This window comes from Halichoeres trimaculatus, unplaced genomic scaffold (genome assembly GCF_033239565.1).
Source record: "Halichoeres trimaculatus isolate MK-OKI-2021-1 unplaced genomic scaffold, fHalTri1.1 fHalTri1_scaffold_23, whole genome shotgun sequence".
NCBI lineage: Eukaryota > Metazoa > Chordata > Actinopteri > Labriformes > Labridae > Halichoeres > Halichoeres trimaculatus.
The window spans coordinates 11,429,476-11,451,736 of record NW_027437201.1 but is presented as its reverse complement, the minus strand read 5'-3'; the positions used below and the strand labels follow the sequence as shown (position 1 = coordinate 11,451,736).

At 40.8% G+C, this 22,261-nt stretch overlaps 1 long non-coding RNA gene across 2 annotated transcripts in view; it reads right to left on the bottom strand.

The window, feature by feature from the left end:
- The window catches only part of LOC141785400 (uncharacterized), a 67,803-nt gene extending 47,382 nt beyond the window's left edge, over window positions 1–20,421 (bottom strand). For both annotated transcript variants that reach the window (XR_012597526.1, XR_012597525.1), the window contains exon 1: window positions 20,051–20,421. This is a non-coding gene — a long non-coding RNA (uncharacterized LOC141785400). The remainder of the gene's footprint in view (window positions 1–20,050) is intronic.
- Window positions 20,422–22,261: the final 1,840 nt, after the last annotated feature.

The following is a 22,261-nucleotide window of genomic DNA, read 5'->3' as shown; positions in this document are numbered from 1 at the left end:
ATTATGAGTTTTCTTATTTGCATTAAAAGTTCACATTTTGTGTGTGATGGCGTTTGTTTGCAGAGATTAGCGCGTGCGCAGATTGATTTGAAACAGAATGAATTTATTGCCGTCCGGTGCCATCAGTGATTAAGTCTGCACTGACAGAAACCACTGAGTAGACACGATGAGCTCATCCCCTAAACAAGATATCGACACCCTCTGAATCTAAATCCACATTCTGCTTGGGAGTTCCCCCGAGCTGTGGTCTGAAAAGGCCGAGAGTTATTTCCATATTTATTGTGCCGTTTCCATCCCCCTGTGAATAAATCAAAGACGTTGCTAATGGCTTTCTACAGATTCTTTAATAAATCTCAGCTTTAATGCACATCATTAAGTGCTCGCTTGTGTGTGAGGTAGCTCAAAATGCCACAAGTGCTTTGTTTTCATTTAATAAACAGTCATTGCAGCCTCTGTCAGTGCGTAAAGTCCCTCTCCTCTCTTGCTGTCTTCCCTTCACTTGCTTTAAGCGCGTCTCAGCTTTGTGGAGCGGTCTGGGGGTCTTTACTGTGGTACTCTCTGTAATTAAAACCGATGTACTAAGCCAATTAAGATGCTCACAGGTGGGCAATTAGGGGAGTGAATCTGCAGCGTGGAGCTGAAGTGGGTCAGACAAGGCTACAGGTCAGGGACACACTCCCCTTTAAATGTGAGACGCTGCCACAACGTCAGCTCCAACTTCACTGAAACACTCATTAACTGAAGCCCTCTGAAAAATAGTCGTGCTCCCTGAACAGCTAAGGAGCACAAGTTTCAGACTGTGTCTCATGATGCCATTTATACAGGAAGCCTCTTTGAAGACACCCGAATTTAAACTCATTTACTGTCCGGACCTGCTTCCTCTGATCCTATAAGTCAGCTCTATGTTAAGTACGGAGTGGGTGGGTGTGTTGCTGAAGTTAACTTGCTTCGCAGTGCAACTAACAAAGCATCAAAGTAAAACTGGAAAATATTTACTCAACAGCTTAAAACTTCTTTAACATGTTGGCTTTGACATCAGGTAAAGCCAGAAAGTGTGTTAAAACAAACTGCATCAACTGTGTGGTCAAGTTTTTAGTGTACCAGTTTTTTCTCTGGGGTGTTGTTCTGGGGCCATTTGTCCTGGTGTTCTGCGAGATTTGTCTTGGGGGATAAGTGGTCCTTTGTCTGAAAAAATTTGAGGAACACTGCTTTAACTCACCAAATTACCCTCACTGTAAAAATCCAACAAGCGACTGCACATCGTCTCCACCTCCCCACACTTCAGCCCACATACACTCACCTGTCAGCATCAATCATCCCTGTCGTGTCGTGGTTAAGGGGACCAGTTTCGGTACTCATGCCAACATTTGCAGCAGCATTCAGCCAGTACAATACAAGCTACATAATACAAACAACACTTAAAATGAATGTGTGATCAATGCTGAAAGGATGTTTTCCATTTTCTGCTTCACAAAGTTTTCTTGTCTGTGCTCAGCAGAGAATAAGGAATTGGTGTTCAGTGTTGGGTTTCAAAGAAAAGAGGCCTGAATGGTTGGGGATCTGGCGAGAGCAGGATGACAGCAGCATTGTTGTGAGATGCTGAAATGGGAGACTGGGCCATTCATTGTTCATGGGGAAAGAATGGGTCTGTAAATGGTGTCTGAGATGACAGGAAGAGGTCCTGAGTTCAGCGCAGCCAAGATTTTCCATATGCTCTAACAACCTCCTGTACCTCCTCTGGAAGATGATTTTATTTTCAGAGACACTTTAAGTGATCAGGCCAAACTGAAGCTTGTGCAGCTGAATTAATCAGTTTAATATCGGAAGCCGTAACTCAGATGCTGAGCTCTAAGAGAGGTTACCCAGCTTGTGTCCTGCCTGAAAAGAAAAACAACACAGACGTACGAAACAGCCTCCTCTTCCTCCTGCCGCTGCCTCCTCCTTCTCCTCCACCAGCAGCGCAAGGAGAAAAAGTTTGAATGCAAAAGCAGAACCTCAACTTCCCTTTAAATAATTCAAGAACTGGACAAAAAAAAGTTTTTGGAGACTGGAACTCCTGGCAAGAATCTCTTTCGAAAGTCTCCTGCAGGGAGGCGTTGTGCATGCGTCGTGCAGGCTCAGGTAAGAGCATGAGAGGAGTCTCTGGAGAGATCGTGAAGCTCTGAGGAAGGAATGGGTTGGAAAGGAGGTATTACTTCAGCCAGCGAGCATGTGCTGCTTTGTGATCTATTCAAAGAATCCACTCTTGAGAGGATAATAATGTAAACTGAAGCTCACTTCCATTCTGTGAAGAATATTCAGTTTCACCTCAGCTCGTTGTATTTCTGGCTCCCTGTACCCACTTAGTCTCATGAGTATTTCTTCTGATGTTTTCAACTCGATTTAATTAAGGAGAGTCACTTTCCGATCAAACTTCAGAGATTTCAGTGCCAGTAAAGTTTGAAGAAAGCCTCTTTTTCTGAAGATTTGGCTGAAGTTTGGTTGGCAGCTAAGTCTTTGGAAAGTTGATGTTGATTTTACCAAATTAAGAGCGGTAGATAAAATGAATTCTTCCTGCACTGTATTCCTACTGGCTCTTCAATCCAAATGGGAATAAAACGACTTAAACTGTCAGGAGATGAGGTTAACCTTCAGCAGAGGGTAAAGTTACTCCAATCTACACAAATCCCTCCTGTTAATGATGACTGCAGCAAACATGAAGTGACACCGTGTTATCGTTCGGAGTGTTTGCACTACTCAGGTCGGTCTGAACTGCAAACCTGACATTGTTCATTTGCCCCTCGAAAAGTCAACAGTAGCAGTGTTTATATAAAGTCCTGACCCATCAGTGTTAATTTGAACAGCTGCCTCACAGCTGTATCAGACCTGTGAGTGGACACACAGCACACTCCACCGCAAATAATTGCCACCGGGATCACCACAGAAAATTGCTTGTGTGTGTTTGTTCTGGAACTAATGTTGCTTTGGCTCCAGGATCAAAAAATGGGGAAAGATTTGCTGCTTTATACAGCAGCTGAATGACAAACCTTTGAAAGCCTCTATGAGGAACTTCGGTTGATTTTGGCGCCTCCTATGGACAACACTCAGGGTGAAAACAACTCTGTTAGCCATCAACCTCTTAGTAATACTATATTGGAGGTTGGCCATTGGGTAACAGTGCAATAATAAAGATTTTCTGTCATGTCATCTTGGAAGGCCCATTTCAAAAAAGGCGCAAAAGGATGCATCACACCTAAATTTCAATTTTTTTCTCCCAGTTGAACTGTAAAGAGGTGTATTGCATTCACTTATTAAAAAAAAACAGTTTTACAAGATAATCATCTCATAAAAACAGGGAATTATTTTTGATTTTCCTGTTTTTCTGAGATACTAACATGAAAACAGGAACTCTGAAAGCTTCAATGGTTTGGTCAAGAGACCAAAAACATCTCTTGACTGCAAGTGTTTCAGTGTAAAGTGTGACCCTGTTAATTGGTGACCCTCAGTGGAAAATCAATTCAACAAATCAATTTTTAATTCAGTGTTTAAAGTACGCTAATTTGTTTGGATGAATGGAGCTAAACACCACTTTTGTTGCCCAAATGCGTGCACATATTTATGATGAAGTGAATACAAGATAGTATCTCTTTAAAACAGGAAAATCAAAAATACACCAAAATAATCTTGTTTTTCGAGATAGTTATCGTGTATTATAGTTACTGCTCGTCATTTGCTTTAGCAACTCTCTGTAGACTATGTTTTTCCAGAGTTGTTGGAATCAGTGTAATGGATTATTTCAGTGGGTCTCAAATTGGAAAATGAAAAAACACAGATGAAGGGTTTTGAAATGTCTTCCAAAACAACAACTATTCACAGTTCCATTTTTCATTTATCATCATTGAAAATGTAAGTAAAAAAGAGGAGCTAAAACACATAAAAAGGACATGATTGGTCTCTTTTTCAAATTTCTGTATTGCCACAAAATTCCCAAGATTTGGGTTCTGTTTTTGGTAAGGTCTACTAGTTTTTTCCCCATGACAAGGGGGCACCAGTTGCCAGCACCACTATTTATTATTTCAAATTTATTTATTTATTATTTATTATTAAAATTTATTATTATGACTCAATGGTCACAGGCTAAAAAGTCGGGAACCCCAAGGTTTTTTCGGTCCAAAAATGGTTCAAGTGGCCATGGAAGCCAAACACCCACATCCCTACCACCACTGCTGCAGATACTCCAGCAGATGATGGAGGGGTGAGTAACACTACTCCTGCCAAAAGTTAGCTGCCAGGCTAACCTGGCTGCTACGGCTCTTCACAGTTGCTTGCCCAGCCGAGCCACTGCCCTTATGCCAGAAATACATCAGATGCATCAGTAGTCCGGCTCTGCTTCACTGTGTGATGAGTGTGTTGTCTCTCATATATTGACTCAAACCGTCCATGTTATTTGGTTAGTTGTTCATTTGTGAATGGCTTCCTGTCCCACTCAGTCTGCTAATTGTGAATTTGAGCATCACGGTTCCGTCATATGGCAAATTTAGGAGGCTTTTAAATCATCTGCGACCCACTGGGGCAGGGACACAGCCGGACAGCAATGGAGTGGGTCCAATGTGAGTGGACAAATTAACTTGAACAAATACCTAACTGATCTGATGCTGTCGGAGGGGAGACGGACCAGAGATGCATCTGGTGTGTTTTGGCACTTGTCCCAATCCCAGACCACAAACACAGCCCTCACTAGGTGAGTGCCTACCATATGAGCCAGTCCAAAGAAGAGCCTGCTGGAGTATGCCCAACAAAGAATCTTTGCTGTTAGTTACAGTTACAGCAAGGTAAGATGTTCATTTAGCATGTTTTAAAAACATAAAACAGCTGGAGTATTCCTGCAAAAGTGACGCCATATTTTTTATGCTTCTAGGCGATTTGGGGGTCCAAAGACAATTCCTGCAACATCAAGGTTATTGTCATTGTCATCACTTTATGAGATGCACCTCATAGCACCATGGCAATCATACTGAATACTGGATCATAAAGTATCAGTATGAAAAGGAATAATATTTACCTTGACGTAACCCCCTTAGAGAAAAAACTGCTTATGAATATTTTACAGAAAGAAAAGGCCTTGAAGTACAGACACTCAGATGTTAAAATAGAGTCACAGCTTTGCTTGTTATCTAAAACAACCCATCATAGCTTGGTGAGAGCTTCACACTGCTCAATTCACAATGGCTCCTTTCCAAACAAACATTTAATCTCATAAAAACAGCTTTGGGAGCGATTGTCAGGTAAGTTTTGACTTTTCTGAAAGGTGACCTGGGAACAGCCGTCTGGGGTGGTCTTAAATGAGACAAGAACATTATTAATCTAATTAAGAAAACACAACAGAGGATATTCTTCAAGTGTTTGGTCAGAGTTGCACAGCTTATTTAGTCTGTTTATCATCAGAAACAACAGGCTAAAACTTTTGGGCATTCACTGTGACTGGGTGCTACAGACAATGAACCCTGCCTTAATATTTTTCAGCTGACAATAACACAATTGACATCACACATGTGGCATTACAACACACACTGAATAACTGATATATACTGAAGAGATGGATTGCTTATCCAGTTAAGCTGAACAAGCTGAACTGAGTGTAACCTTTCCAATATGGCAGCAGACAATGATGGGTTTCAAAACTCAAGATCAGAAATAAATGGGTGTTGTCACAGGCAGTATGTCAAAGTATTGTATAGTCTACAGGGTTCACAGACCAGAAATGGATCTGGTAGGATCCTGCGTGAGAAAAGAAACAAACAAGCACTAGGTAAGTGAGTCATGGTTGTGCCACTTCTTAAACAAAGCCATATTTTTTCTGATTTCCCTTTTCCTCCTCTTGCACGCCTGGTTGTCACTGTGTACTGCTTTACTTCCCACTAATCTCATTCCTTTTCTTCCATTTCCACTCATCTGTCTCTCTTCTCCATCATTACCATGTCTGAAATTCTCATCACACCTCACCACTTCCCTGCTGCCTCTTATCCCCCCACTCCTGCCTTCTGTGTTTCTTATCCCTCTCATTACACCCTCCATCCCTTTCTGCTGTCTCCTCTCTTCTCCTTCCTCTGTGTTTTCCCGCAGTAGCTGTTAGAAGTGGCAGGAGGTCACATCAGCCCAGAGCCAAGCCGTTCTGTTCCAGGCGCTACCATGCCCGGCCAACTGTTCTGCTCTGTTTGGCGCGACTGACTCAGCCAGGGTCTTACAACAACTCCACCTTTAAATCCTCGCCATCCCTTTTCTGCTTCTCCAACGCCTCCACAGTCCCACAATAATCAAACTCCGTGCCAGTCACTGAACTGCCATTAGCCTAATTGTCACACTGCCTGGCTCTTTTCTTACTGCCAAGTGAGGGACGGGTCCACCTGAATGCCAAACACCGGCTTCATCCAAAAGAGATACAGCCTCCTGCACCTGGCTGAGGGCAAATACTCAGGCCTGGCCAGTACTTTCCAATTATCCTAACAACTTTGATTTTCCACCAGGGTCACAAAATAGTCCCACATCACTTCTTCAATTAACTGATAATGATCTGTTAAACTAGACACCCTAAATTTAAAGTAAGCACCTGTGAATACCTGTTAAACGTACTGGAACTAGTTCAGAAGACTTCATTTTCTTGCCAGAGAACTTAAAATTTTGATAAGAACAGACCCAAAGCAAGCTTCCTCTCTTAGATAGTCAAAGTTAGCAACACCTATTACAAGAAGCCAATACATTTAACAGCTTGTCACTTTCTTTCTAACATAGCCAAAGTATGCAACCAGTGTCAGAGTTGGTGAATATGTCAAGAAACTAGTCACTTTTTTCTTAGTCATAGTTAGTAGCAAGTGTCAGAGAAAGATAGTATGTTCAAAAACTTGTTGCAAATTTACTTAGCAAGCCAAGGAAAGCAACAAATGTCAGGGAAAGCCAATATGTTAACCAGCTAGTTGTTGTCTTTCTTGGTTAGCAGAAGTTAGCATTTACTTTTTGCAGACTTTCCAAGATAGACAAAGTAAGCAACATGAGTCAAGGCCAATATGTTTGATAGCTAGTCAATTTCTCTCTCAGATAGTCAAAAAAGAATCAGAGAAAGCCAGTATGTGCAAAGGTTTGTTTGTAATTTACTCAGACAGCCAACATGGCAACAAATGTCACAGAAAGTCAATTTGTCCCACAGCTACTTGCTTTATTTCTCAAATAGCAAAAGTTAGGAACGGGGGTCAGAAAATGCTAATATGTTCACTAGCTTGTCAGTCTTTATTACAAGTCATCAAAAAGTGCTGCGAAAAGCAGATCTGTCTAAAGCTTTTGCTAACTTTCTTAGAAAGCTAAAGTCAGCAGCAAGGGGCAAAGACAGCCAGTTTGTTTAACATGTAGTAGCTAACTTTGTAAGAGGAGCAACGTTATTAGTTGGCTTTTTATTCCTGGTTTTTTTTTTCCTTTTCTTTTTTTTTTTTTTTTTTGGGGGGGGGGGGGGGGGGGGGGGGGGGTCAGTACAGGCAGCAATGCGACTGTAGCTAACCACACAAAGCTTAGTCAAAAAGCTAAAGCCTCCATGCTACCATTTTTTAACATTGCTTTATACATATTTTGGCTACGCAGTCTTTTTTTTTGCTCTTTAAGAACCAAGGGCAGTGAAAGAGAAGAGAAGAGGGGGAGGAAACAGTGGGAGGGCTGCCTCTGACAGGTGGACTGATGACAATGATATCTACCTGTGTGCGAGAGCTTTTTTGCACTTTGATCTATCGCGGATGACTGATTTATCAACAGACGGACAGATGTTATCACCGGTGGGAGACACAGGTGACAAATGACAACCTGTGAAACAGTGTGTGTGTGTGTGTGTGTGTGTGTGTGTGTGTGTGTGTGTGTGTGTGTGTGTGTGTGTGTGTGTGTGTGTGTGTGTGCGTGGAGAGGGGGATTGACATGAAAGTGAGGTGTTATGGGGAAGGAGTGGGAGAAGTTTTCAAGTAGAGAGAGGACCGGACAGGTCGATAAATGGCTGAGCACATGGGCATGTTAAGACGCTGACTGATAGGTTGGAATAGAGATTTAAGTCAGGGGATGAATTGATAAAGACGAGAAGGGGTAAAGAAAGGGATAGAAAGAGATTCTACTCTCAGTAAAAGGTGATAAGCAGAATAAGTGAGATATTTTGCTGCCAAATAAAAACTGCAGCCTCTAAAAGAATGATACTACTGGACAGGTTGACCTGTGCTTCTTTTCTTCTTTAGTCTTTATTTGACCAGGAACCAGGACAAGCAGTTTCAGTTTCAGCATCTGATAAATAGCAGTGGACCAGACATTGATCCCTGTGGCTCTCCTTTGGTTGCTGTGAAAGGGCTCGAAGACACACTGAGTGTTTATTCAAAACTGCCTAATATACCAACAGTACACACTGATTTGTTTAAAATGCAGTATGTTGTATACAGTATGTGAAAAAAAAAATATAATCCCAGAATTTTTTTTAGTGTGCAACGAGCCAGTCCGGCATACACAGTTTTCATTAAAGAGGGGTAGAATGGGGTAGAAACACTTTACCATATTTTAAACTTGGATATACAGTAACAGTGCTAGATGTTTATGCTAAACCTGTGCAATTTCTTTTTATTCTTAAATTTGTCTGGAGACTGATCAAAGTGGTTCTTTCCAAATATAGCACAAGAGTTTTATAAATGAAATGATGAGGTCATCGTATTATGATATCCTCACTGTTTCAAGACACATGGGCTGTTTTCAAATTCGCCTACTACTAGGCACTGCCTACTACATAATACTTTCATAAGCAGTATGTAGTATGACTGTTCAGTTGGGTTAATTTTTGTAGTATGCTACGCTGGTCTTCAGTTCGAAGAAAACGGAAGTTGGCTACGGCTGACTTTTTTTAAAAAAAAAACTTTATTGAAAATGTAGAAAATAAACGAACCACGAGCATTTTATATTAACTTTCAGTGGTGGAGATGATGAGGATTTAAAGATAAAAAAAGAAATGACTCTTATATTTATATTCCTCTGCTACTCCGGTTGTTGTTGCTCCGCCCTCTGCCATTTTCACTTCTGATATAGGACCAGGCACGTTGCATTGTGGGTAACAGTATGTGAAGCAGACTGGTCCGATGCATACTGTGGATTTTTCCCGATTCAGTACGTCATCCGGGTGTTTTTCTCATACTACAACCCTGACATTTGTTCGCATACTGCATACTACATTTTGGTCGAATCAGTAGGCACTGCTAGTATAGTATGCGAATTCGAAAACGGCCATGGTCTGCCTATAGCTCTTCCTCTTTCATGCATCCAGAGGGCTGGCCAATCAGAGGGAAGGGAGGTTGTGGAGTGGTAAAGCCTTAAAGAGACGGCACCTAAAATAAAACTTTTCTGACTGGCTTAAAAAAAGGGTTTTATGACACGAGTGTTAGAAAAACAGGTTTTTTTTCAGCAGTATATCATGTGAAGCTACTACCAGAGGAAGAATATAAAGCCTTAAAAAGCATATTAACCCCTCTTTAAGTTGCTTGCTCACAAGGGTTTTCAAAACCCAGGACAGACACTGCAGCAACATTAAAAAAAAGATTACAACACACAAAAAAAGACTGAGCATGTGTCCTTGTGTGCTCCAGGCACAGCTCAGTGCTTGTGAGCATCACTAAATGCAACAAGTCAAGCTGGACACATTCACACACATATACCCAGCCCGTGTTGCTATGGAAACAAGGCCCTCAAAAGGTTCAAAGAGTTTTGAAGGATGGATGCAAAAAAAAGTGCTGTGAGAGGTTTTGACTCGCAGGAGAGAAAAAAAAAAACCCACCAAGAAAATAAAAATGTAAGCACTTTTTACGTTGTGATGCCATCAACAAGTCATGAATAAGTTTATTTGATTTATCCAGAGTGAGGTACTGTTTTGGCACCGAGTGTGTGTGTAAGCTTTTTCTGCGCAGCAGCGAATGCTTGGTATGCAGCGTGGCGGCTTGGCCCACTTTGTGGCTCAAGCAGCAGATCACACATCCGACTCGACAAAAGACGTTAAAATAGACGTCTAATCCTCCACTAATTCTCACAAAATCCTTTTGTTCATGTCCTGCGACATCAGAAGCACAGAGGGATGCAAGTTCACACACACACACACACACACACACACACACACACACACACACACACACACACACACACACACACACACACACACAGGTATCTTTTTCTAGGCATTCAGACAGACCATTGTAATTTAGAAAGCCCCCACTAACGGCTAAACCAGCCACCCACACATTCCAATCATCCTTCGCCCACGCTTCTGCCCACTGTCCAACCCACACTCAAATACATATACCCTCCAAATATTTCACTCCTGACAGGGTGGGAAAGCCTCCAAATCACCATTTAGACATGAAACTATCTCCCACTCTAATGAAATCCCTTAGCTTTCCAAGGAACACTGATCCACAAAACCTCAAGATGATAAGGAGACAATCTTGACACGGGTGGAACTTTCAGCTCCTCAAGAGCCTCCCGTCATGCTCGCTCCACTTGACACTTGTCTGCGTTTGTGTCTGGGGCGTTTGCACGGCCAGGATTCCCTCCCGCTCCGGCAGGCAAACAAATTAGCAGAGGAGACTTGACCCCTTTTCAAAGAGAGGGCATCGCTGGGAAATTGGAAAATTCAAGGCTTGATTACAAAAGCCTGCGCTAGCAGCGTGTCACTGCTACGCCTTTTTGCCCCGCACATGTAATTAACATACACCATTGATGCACGTCTGTGACAAGCACAGACAAGGTTGTGTGGATTCATTAATGTATTAATATCTCTAATCTTTTGGAATGAAACTTACAAAAGAAAAGCAGCACAAAAGCTACTGAAACCCAGCCTCGGTGTGGGTATTTTTTACAGCTAATTCAGCTTTTTTGGAAGCGACAGAATCCCGTGTTATTTGACTCGCTAAATTATCCTCGACACCAAAACAACACGTCACAATCCTCTTCAATTAGCCTGGAAAATGCAATCAAGCTTTTTCCTTGAAACTGCCCATAATGGTTTTGTCAATACCCCAATTAGCAGTGCTCTGTTTTGCAGCTTGTTTGCATTGGCGAGGTGCTTTCTATGCTTGTATTTGCAGGGTGTTTACATCTTATGTGTCATCTTATGTTCCTTGTAATCCACTTTCTTTCACACTTTTCTCATCTCTTTTTCTTTTCTGTTTCTTTTTTCCTTCCTGCCACAGATGAGGAGAGTTTCAAACAGACGGCCATATTATCTGCTTATTGGGTTTGTTTATCTTTAGATCGGCACTAATGGAAGACCTATTAGGAATGAGGACACAATAGGCTCTGCATAAATGTGTGTGTGTGTGTGTGTCAGAAAAAGGAAGAGAGCAGGGGCAATGATAGGTTACCTCTCCATTGGCTCTAAACACCAGTAATGTTTAAAAGAGAGTATTAGTCCCCTTTGTAACCGGCCTCTCTTTAGCAGCCCTCGGGGTGCTATTAGTGTAATACACAAGGACAGACCGCATCACTTAAATGCTTCCTTACACTCTCGCCATGACTCATCTTCACAGATGGGCAGAGGATGTGAAAAAGGGTCAGGTTTGTTTGTGGACCTGTGCTAATTATGGTATTTAGATGTAGCAGTATGAGCTGTTTACTCCAGTAAAAAAAAAAAAAAAAAATGGAGCCAGACGAGCCCAGCTGTGAGCCCCGTCACTTAAGACGACCCGTGCTGCTCATCTCCTCCGCTCCCCGTCGACATTTAAGCACAGATGAGCTGAGCTTTCCTCTTCGAAACTCCTTTTTCACCTCCAAGCCTTCCTCCCTTCATCTCCGCCCGCTCCTCCCACCACTGAAGGAGCTAATTCAATAAACAAAGCGTTTGTTGCTCTTCCAATCAGTATCTATCTTCCTGATGGAGTCTGACTTCAGTGATTGTTTCCTGCTGTTTCAGGGGCCTTCTTTTCCCCAGGTTAAGGCTTGATGATATGCTTTGTAAATTGGAATTTAAATCAGGGAATGAGGCGAATGCCAGCTAAAGGAAAACCCATCACCTGCTGATTTCAAAATAACACACTACTTATCTTAAATAGCTGCAGTTAAAGGGTAGATAAGATTAAAGAGAGCCAAAAACTTTGGATGAACTTTGTGGTTAAGCGTTGATAGTTGAGAAAGGTGCCATTCTGGACTCATTTACTGCTGCTTTAGTAAAGAATGGATGGCACACTTGTGACAGCTTTTGCCAAGTCATATTTCTCCTTTTTGCATCTACTGATCATTATGAAATAATTGTCATTGAGAGTAAAGGGAAATGCAAAAAAGTGTATACACCTGTCACCCCTGCCAGAGTGACGACATCAACATGCTGCTGAAATCCGTTATAGAAACAATCAATGTCAATCATGAAACAGTGAACATTAAGACAGATTTATTTTCTTACTTGTTCTTCAGAAAACACTCGAATAAGACAAGTCTAGGGAAGTGCATCTTTTTTTTTTACAAGAGTGTCCTGGCCAAGACAGCAGCAGCACAGTTACATTTCCACCGCCGACACAAACACACATTATACACAACACAACAGAACACGAAAATATTACAAATACCTCCAGGAATTAAAAAACATCTAACGTCAGACAAGACCATAGACTGTAAAAAAAAAAATGTACATCATCTTTCTTGGCTCGAAGTAAGGTCTCTACAAAAACTGCTCCCCCTGGTGGCTGGCTGCAGTATAGGTCAAAAAATACAGCTCTCCAGTCATTCCGGATGGGCTGTGGTCAAACTTTAAAAAATGAATACATCTCGTAGAAATGTTTTCCAAGTCCGATTGTTGTAGTAATTTAAAGATATCATTTGGTTGCCTAGTATTCGGGTCCACTTTGTTCTGAAAAGTTTCATTTTCATCAGTTATAAGAGGTCCAGGTTTTACATCACGTTTAGCGATGATTGGCAGCTGCCATTCTTGTGTATTTTTTTCAGGGATTGTAAAATATGTCTGGAGGTAGAGTCAAGAAGTGATTAGACTTGCGAAAAGAAAAAAATTATATTATTTTTGTCACCCAGCGAAACTAAAATTCTCCCAGAATCCCTCACAGTCTCTACTGCGCAGTCTCTGGCTGCAATTGCTGCCAATGGCTGCGCCTGTGTCGGGGGTATTTTGGCTTCAAAACCGTACAATAGTAAATGGCGGAGCCACACTGTCCACTATATAAACAGTCTATGGACAAGACATGCAGACAGATGAATCAGCCTCCAAATCATTAAGGATCTGTTTACAAACATTTCAACATCTAAGGATTTACCAACCAACAGATCCTAAAAAGCGTATTAATAGTTTAGCATTTTTCTTTTTGTTTGTATCACATGAAATCATTTTAATTACTTAAAAAATGTCTCATAAATTAATTCTCTTTACATAAAATGTAATTTTTTATGCTCTTTGTTGATAACCCTGAACCCCTTTTTCTTGACTAATACTGTGTAACTTTTTAAATTGACGCACTAGCAGTTTCTTAGCTTAGCTAAACAAATGAGATAAGGTACATGTCCAATATACAATTTAAGCAATTTAAAATACAAGACTGCTAAAAGTTAATCTTCATTTTTGTGCATTTTTGTGTAACAGTGAAGATATCCTAAGTTGTATTTACATCACAAGATTTTTGTCCAAAGGTATCCTCTAATCTCAGGGTGATAGATTGCTATTCTCCCCTCGCACGCTAAAATCTGTGAAAGTAAAAATGTGATACAATGAAAAAAAATGTAAGAGTTGATATTTCATTAAAAGTAAACTGAAACAAATTGAATATGCAGAGCAGATTGACTTTCTACCATCTGTTTCAGGCTAAATGTTAAAATACACATTCTGTCCTGTGGTTGTCTAATGAGCGTAACAAAAATAGGAGACAAAAGTTTCCAGACTTGCACTGAACTGTCTGGCCTCTGAATCTCTTGTCAAACAGGGAAACACCCTCTCTAAGAATACACGAGCACATCTGACGAGCTCCATTCAAGAAGCCGTGTGATTTCTCTCCGTCTCTCACTTTTTCTGATCTGGCAGTCTGTCCTCACCCATCTATTACTGCCTGTAACATCATGGACGAGCTGCCGTCTCTCCTCCCTTCCTCCACTCCCCCTTTTTTTTTTTTTTTTTTTTTACCCCTCACCAAAAAAATGCCTCATCAAGGTCTGAGTCAATGTGAGCCTGTGAGAAATTAAATTCCCTTAATTAGGCCAGCAGATTTGCCTGCTTTATCCCTCTGCCTCCCAAACCTCCCCTCATCCAGACAAATCTCTAATTAATCGCCGCATGCTGCTGTTGACTATACTTCAGAGGCCTGCACTGGATGAATGGCAGAGGAATTCTCAAGCTTCTGGAAATAGGGCTCTTGAAAAAAAAATAAAAAGGCTATTATAATCACAGCTCCCTATATGTGTTGTGTGTGTGCATCTGTGTGTGTATTCTCTTAGGGGTTACTCAGTTTGAACATCAAAGGAAAACTGCTCCCGGCTGTAATTGAGGATGATGTATGGTTCTGTGGATTGAAGGAAGACTTGTGCATGTTCTATGAAATGTGCTTTCCTGTTGAAAGTGTATGTCAGACTGTGTGTGTGCGTGTGTGTCTGCAATCACTGTACACAGAAGTGAGCCTAACGAGAACAAAAGGGCAGAGATGAAGGATTTCTGCAGGTTTCTTCTGCTGATTAGGGATCAAGGTGGATGTTCCAGCAACTGTCACAAGTTCAAAGTGTTCACGACCACAGCGTTACATGCTGCTCCTTCACATTTCAACAAATCAAAAAGGTATTTATAAGCGGGACAATGTACACTGATTGGGTTTCTACAGTAGACTGTGACAGATCTGTGTGTCACACTTGATTCTGATTGGTCAATTATGGCAGGTCAACAATTTCTCCATAGCAGATTATTGCTAGGTACGCGACTCTGATCACAATGCACGATTCATGTCAGAGTCTTAAGAGTCCAGAAATAAAAAATTTACACATTTGTTTAATAAGCAGGCAGTCGAGGCACAGCAAACCCATTGCTGACATAGTTCTCAATGAACAGCAAGAAATATCAGTCTGCCTTCCTCTAAGGCCAGCGTTTGGGTAGTCATAAATGAGCTTCACATGATTTATTCTACAGTGAGTTACATTAAATTGAATTGAATTGAATGATGGCCCTTAAAGCCAAAACCAAATCAAATTTTGAGATATTGAAAGATTCACGCCACACACACTCAGGACCAACTGTTATAATAATAACTATAAGCAGGGAGAGTCAGTGCAGAATATATCCACTGAAAAAAAAAAAGTAAAAAAAGTCAAAGACATTAAAGAGGGGGTATTGTGCCTTTTTTAAAAAAGCTTTATACTCTCTTTCTAGTACCTCTGTGGTAGCATTGCATGATTTACAGCTCAAAATAATCTCCTTCTTCCTGAGGTGGTTAAAGCCCTTATTTCAGCCTCAGTCTGAAATGCTTTGTATCGGGCTGCCGTCTCTGTAAGGCTTCCTGCTCCACAATCCCCCTTCTCTCTGATTGGCCAGCCCTTTGGAAGCCTGTCTGGGCAGAGCTATGAGTGGACCTTCGTGTTCGAGGCCCACTTGCAAACATGTAATGAATCAGTTCAAAGATCTCCTTATGCAATAACCTCATCATTTCATCAATACATTGAAAATTTGCAAGTTTAGATTTGACATCCAGGATCGTTACTTTAGATCAATTTTTAGAATCTAGAAAAAGACACTGTGGTGTCTTTGAAGTTGGCTACACCAGACTTTACGTATATAGATGTAAATAGGCCCTTAAACTTCAACCATCCATTCAATAATCACAAACTTTTTAATATGTCAGTGAGAATGCAAAGAACAGTTTTACATAATCCCCCCTTATTTCCATCTCATCTTTCTTCATTTGATTTTTGTCTTGGGCTTTAATAATTACATCATCATGATGCATTATTCTTTATTCAGACAGCAGCCAAGAGGAGGATTAGCTTCATGACCAGTTTCCCGCTAATGCTTGGAGAATGGCTGTTTATGCAAACATGTTCATTTTTTGAAAAATCACAGATTACCTGAAAATGTGTCTGAATTTGCTGTAAATTTGGACAGAAGCCTGACTCACAATTGAAGCGTAAATGCAAATTGACATAGTAGATGGCTTGAATTCCACATTTTACATTGTTGTGAAGCAGCTGAGTCAGAGTCCAGCTCATGCTGACTGGGGATTTGTGGCTGGACTTCAAACGTTTGGTTTTTGTTCAAGCTAAACAAGTTTGATTATTTTAGCAAAAAATTGTGGGAAAGTAGCTTAAAGAGGGGGGTATCATGCTTTTTTTTAAGGCTTTATACTGATACATCCATAGGTGCTTTACATTATTTACAGCTCAAACAAAACCTCTTTTTTCTCACTTAGGTGTTTTGAACCCTTATTCTAGTCTCAGTTTGAAATGCTTCATTTTGGCTTCTTTAAGGCTCTCTACTTCTCAAACCCCCTTCTCTCTGATTGGCCAGCCCCATGGAGGCCTATCTGAACAGAGCTATGGGGAGAACTTGTGCGATGACCTCATGCAAATCTTCGTAACAATCTCATGCTACTTTTTTTTTTTAGCTAATTTTATCACATGTAGCAGTTCGAAAATGTGTACATGCTTACTTTACTTACCCCATCTTTAAACAAGAGGGCCCGTTAAAATCCGTAATTTTGTTACCTTGAAAAAAAAACTTCCTTTCAATAGTTCATTAAGTGTTTTATCTGCTTTTATACATCATTGTAAGACTAAAAAAGGAATTGCACCCATGTGTTTTGATGTTTTTGTGACAAATCCACATCAATGCTCTGCTGATTTACCATCTAACAGTCTTTGATCCACAAGCCCTACACATGCGAACCAATCCCAGCCCCACAAATAAGCTCTTCTGTGAAGTAATTGTCTACACTCGCAGCGTATATCACTCGTAATGCATATGAATTACACTCTCCCCGGCCAATAACCTCTCCCTATACAACACTGTTGCCTGCTGTTTGGCCCCCGTGCTGCTACCATCCCACTAAACCTCAGTTAGAGGGAGCGATACACAGAGCATCCATCTCACACTCAGCTGGTCTAAAGCAATCAGTGAGATGTGATTCCACTGGCTGCTGGCTTTACATATTCAATCTATCTCTATCCTCTTTAGATAAACATAGCTTTCTGGGCTCCCCAGCTGCTGGAGTCACGCTGTCGTTTTGCTGAAACTGAGATGAGTACGGCATACAAAGACCAGGATGGGGCTCAGTGTCTGTTAGTGCTGTGTGGGTGTATCTGCCTGTTCATTGTGTATGCTGGTGAACAACTGTCTTACCATTTTTAGTGCAAGAGTCAGATCTTGGTCCCTGTGTCGAATAGTATTGGGTACCGATTGCAAAACTGTTTCTTTTAAAACTGTTGTTCTCTATTTACCCAGTCTGGATTTGGTCTTGCTTTAATTTTTTCTCACCTGGCTCAGAAAATGAATAACAGAGAGCTTTAATTTATTTCAGAGTTCGACAGTTGCTAATAACAGAGAAAACACAAACAGATAAACCTGGAAAAAATAAATCTGTAAGAAATTATTTTGACAAATCTCACCAGTTAATGACTGATTCCAACATTGCCAATAACATTGCCACTTATGAGCTGAAGTTTTCAGATATAAAGTCAGTTCCAAGCGGCAACCTCCAGTCTAAGAATATGACACAATGCAGAAGTGCTATTATCTGCTGTTTCTTGAGTGTCTGCTTGAGGTTAACTCTGGAAGTACCAGAAGTTACATACACACCAAGCCAAAAAAAAAGCCGTTTCCAAAGCAAAAATTAACTTATTTACATCCTGGTTAAAAAAAAATCTCCTTTCTGGATCGCCAATTTTAAAATCAGCACACTCTGTACGGTGGGTGATTTTTTTTTCAAACTAGGCGGCTCTGAGGATATTGAGATTGCAAGCTCGCCCAATCAGAGGCACAGCTCAGGTCACGTGACTGACAGATGCCCTATAGCTGTGCACAAAGCCCTTGCCACTTCCAATATGGCTGCAATTCCTGATTTGCTTCATTTTTCATTTCAGAAACAGACGAGTGGGAGACGGGGAGACTAAGCCCATGTTTTATACAGTCTATGGTCAGTTCACTGAAGGAAAAAGGAGGAGGAACATCTGTACCAACTGAAGAGAAGGAGTGATCCCAAGTTACCTGGTGGTGCAGGTGTGTAACTGCAGTTCCTCTGGGCTTTCAGGAGTCAAAATATATCAGACGTTTGCAGTCTTTGAGACTCATTAACAAACACAGAAGTCTGTTACCAACACTCAGAGAGTTAAATGTGAAAACCAGAAAAGCAGGCTGGAAATTTCTGCGAGAGGAAGTGTCCAGAGCCACATATCATAGTTTTGTAACCAAGCAGCAAGCTCCAGCTGTAAGAAATTAAGTCATAAGGAAGTGCTAAAACCAACAGTTCTTATAGATTCCGCTTAAAATCGGATGCAAAAAGAGCAGAAACCACATACACACCAAGCCAAAAAAGGTGTTTTTTTACAGTCCACCCAAGTATCATACACCTAAGGGGTTAAGAGATTTTTTGATATGACAGAAAAAATATAAAAATAACATGTCCACTGGGTGAACAGACATTTGGTACTTTAGAAAGTTTAAAGCTGAGATTTTGAAATGTCTATTTTTATTATTTTATTTTATTTTCATTGAAGCTTATGCTATCTTCCACTGTTGGACAAAACTCATACAGTAGCAACATGAAAAAGTCCAGAGAAAAAAAACTAAAGAATTGTCACATGACACTGTGCCAAATCCACACCTTTCCAAGCTACTGTCATTCTAAAAATACTTAACTATCACTGAGTGAAAATAAATAAAACCATCACAACAAAACTCTCAAGGAAGTCAGATTCAATTTGAAAGTCCCCGAATCAGAAAAAAAAAGCCAATTTTTCCTCAAAAATATATCAAATTTCACTGCGACAATTCTAGATTTTCTGTAGGTCTTAGCCAGAGGAGCTGTCTTACTGTAGCAGAATTTTTGTACAAAACCAATGAAATTGTGAATTTTCGTACGAATATGTGCACAGCAGTGAGTTTCAGGCCATGTAAAGGTCTCCAAATTACAGACTCAACAGTGCAGCAAGCACTTCTTTAGGGGTTAATCAACCCCTGAGAGTGTGGAAGATGAATAAACCCTCACATCTGTGTTACACATACACACTCATTCACTCACAGACACAGTTCTTCAAATGTATGGAAATTGATTTTTCCCAAAGGACTATCTCAGTCTGTTTTTCCACTGCTTGACCACGATGCTCCTGCGGCTAACTCTGCTCATTCATGTGTATGTGTGTGTGTGTGTGTGTGTGTGTGTGTGTGTGTGTGTGTGTGTCACTCTGGGGTCACATCATCACAGTTCTGTAATCTATGTAGAGTCTACAAAGGCACTCTGTAGCTTCCAGCACTTTCCGTTGTGGAAGACTTCAGGTGCTCTTTGGCTAGCTGTAAAGCCCCTGGGCTTCACGGTGTTAAACTAATCAAAGTCCCCGGTGGGTGGGTAGACATTCTTAAGAAAAATATTTATTTAGAGCATTTATGTACAGTAATAAACCACAGCTGAATGCACACTCACCAGCCACTTTAATAGGAAAAATCCCTCCTTTAAAGAACTTTATTTGATCAAACAAAAAATAACACATTGCCTCGTACAAAGGCTTCACTGGTGAAGGGATGTTTCTTTATTTGTTCAGGTTATTGTTAAGAGAAATTCTTGGAAGGATGCATTTATCTTTGACCTTTTCAGTGGGTGTTCTTTTCTTTTCAGGCAAGACTTACTAAATTAAATTTTTTCCCTTTATCACTCTCATGGCTGTGTTATTTTTAAGCCTTTGCAGCTGAGAACCAGGATTTAGACTGCGTATATTTCATGGGCGCTTCACACTTCCTGGGGTATATTCAAAATGTGCAATAAAAAGAAATAACTCAGTGAGACGGAGATTTGAAACGTGTTGTAATGTAAGACAGAGTTTGTCTGGTGGGGAACAGGCTCACCTCTTCTGTCTGGGCGTCCACCTCTGCCCGCAGTTTGAATTTCTTTCAGCATCTTCCTTTAATTCCTGTCCTCAGCTCAGGCAGGTTGCTGTAAGTTTGCTCAAGGATTTTCCTCCACTTTGGCATCTTGTGCAAACAGCTCACAGAGACGTCCTAAAGGCCAGGCCAGTTGTCCTCGCTAATCCACTCCATTTCAGGTGACCTTTCATGTAAGCTGCAGCTGCTCACTCTTCAAACACCACACAGTCCCTGTTTTTTTCCACTTTCACTGGAGACAAAACCCCAAAAAACAAGGTTTAGGTTCCCAGTAACTCCAACAGCTCTGTTAGGTCTGGTGCTGCTGAGCTCAATGCTGAGTTGCTGCCAGGTGATTGGCTGATTAACGAGCAGCTGAACAGGTGTTCCTAATCAAGGGGCTGGTTGAGTCTGGCTGAAATCAGGTTGTATCACACACATAAAGAGAGTTTTCACAGATTATCTTCTCTTAAACCTTAAACACACACACACCACAAGTTTTAAAGCACTGACCAGAGAGAGCAACACACCACATGATCCTAGGTCATGTCACCAGGAAGTGAATGTAAACAAAAGCACAGAAAATGGAGACTACTGCAATTGTGGAAAAGGGCCCAATTGGAGCCAGGCTCACACTTCGAATGTGTTGAGTGACAAAGCATTGCAGTAACCACTCTTTTTCCCTTTCAGGGTCTTTGCATTTAGACTATGTCTATGGTCGCAAATTGGTTTCAGTCCACTCATCCTAAAAAGATTGATTTATGCACTTCAACATTTTTCAAAAAAAAAATTTAAGGGATTCACTGGACTGTCCTCCCGGAGACATCTCTACTTTTCAAGACCTTGCATCACTTTTGTTATCGCAAAGATGGATTTTTAGGATTCTCATTATCCTTGTCTTTTCAGCCCTGGTGACTTGCGTCAAGTTTCTTTACCCCTCAAGATGTGTCATAAAAATACATCGATGACATGCAGATTAGATAAGAAAAGTGATTAAGAAGAGGACAAACTTTTCAGAGTTTCCTTTAACCTCTGCTGTGTCCTCTTGGTGAGCACTTTATTAATCCTCTGGTAATAAGCTTCAGAGCAGGGGTGTGTCAAATGGATGACCTGGGGTGGCATGTCCCCTGATATCTAATCGGCCACCTCAAGTTCAACACCTTAAATCTCCAATTATGATTATCTACCAGCCCAGAAAATACAAATTCAAGCCATTTTACTCGTTGTACCACAATGTTTAAGATAGAAAATATAAATACAATTACATAGAGACACAAAAATACTACTCACACAAGTTATCCATCAGAAAAGTTTCTATGGGCATGAGCCTGTGCAGATATTCTGACAAGATCAAAATCAGTAGTTGCCATTGTTTTCTCAGCTTAAACTTCTCACAGGGCAAAAAAAGACTCGATGTGCAAAGACCATTAAAGAGAGGTATGATGATCAATACACTACAGACAGCTGGAGTTGTGTTTAGAATTTTCCAGTCATTTTTATTTTATTTTATTTTTATGGGTCAGGCTTTACAGAGTTAAAGAGGGGTATGATGGTGTTTAAAGCAGAGTATTGTGCTTTCCAATATTTTTAGCATGTGTATAAAGTAACATTCTTGGACATCCATACTGAATGGGTACAAATGTTCTAACCGCTACATCTTTAATGTTGTAAAAAATCCTTGAACCCTTATATCAACGGATTAAAACAGTCTGTTTTAATTATGGCACAAAATCGTCACAAGACTTCCTGAAATGATGAGGTCATTAAATGAGAATCTTCCAACTGGTTTGTGACAAAGGCGTGGACCACAAACATGAAGGTCTGCCCTCTGACAGGCCTTCAGAAAACCAGCCAATCATAGGGAAGTGGGTTTGAGGAGCCTTAAAGAGACAGCAGCTTAAATGAAGGGTTTGAAACAAGTTGATATAAGTGTTTTCTTAATCCAAAGTGTGGATTTTTATGAGCTTTAGTCATGCAAAACTACTTCAGCTTTTGAAAAAACAGCACAGTACCCCCTCTTTAAGTTATACTGTTTATACAGGCATTGGTACTGGTGTGACTGGTGTGACTGAGGAAACTCTGATTCAGTTATCTTTTAAAATTCCTCTGCTGAAACTCTTGAAGTCACAGACACTAAGTCCATGTTTAAGGCCGTCTAAGTCTGAAAACGTAGTCCTGGTTGACAGGTCTTGTTTT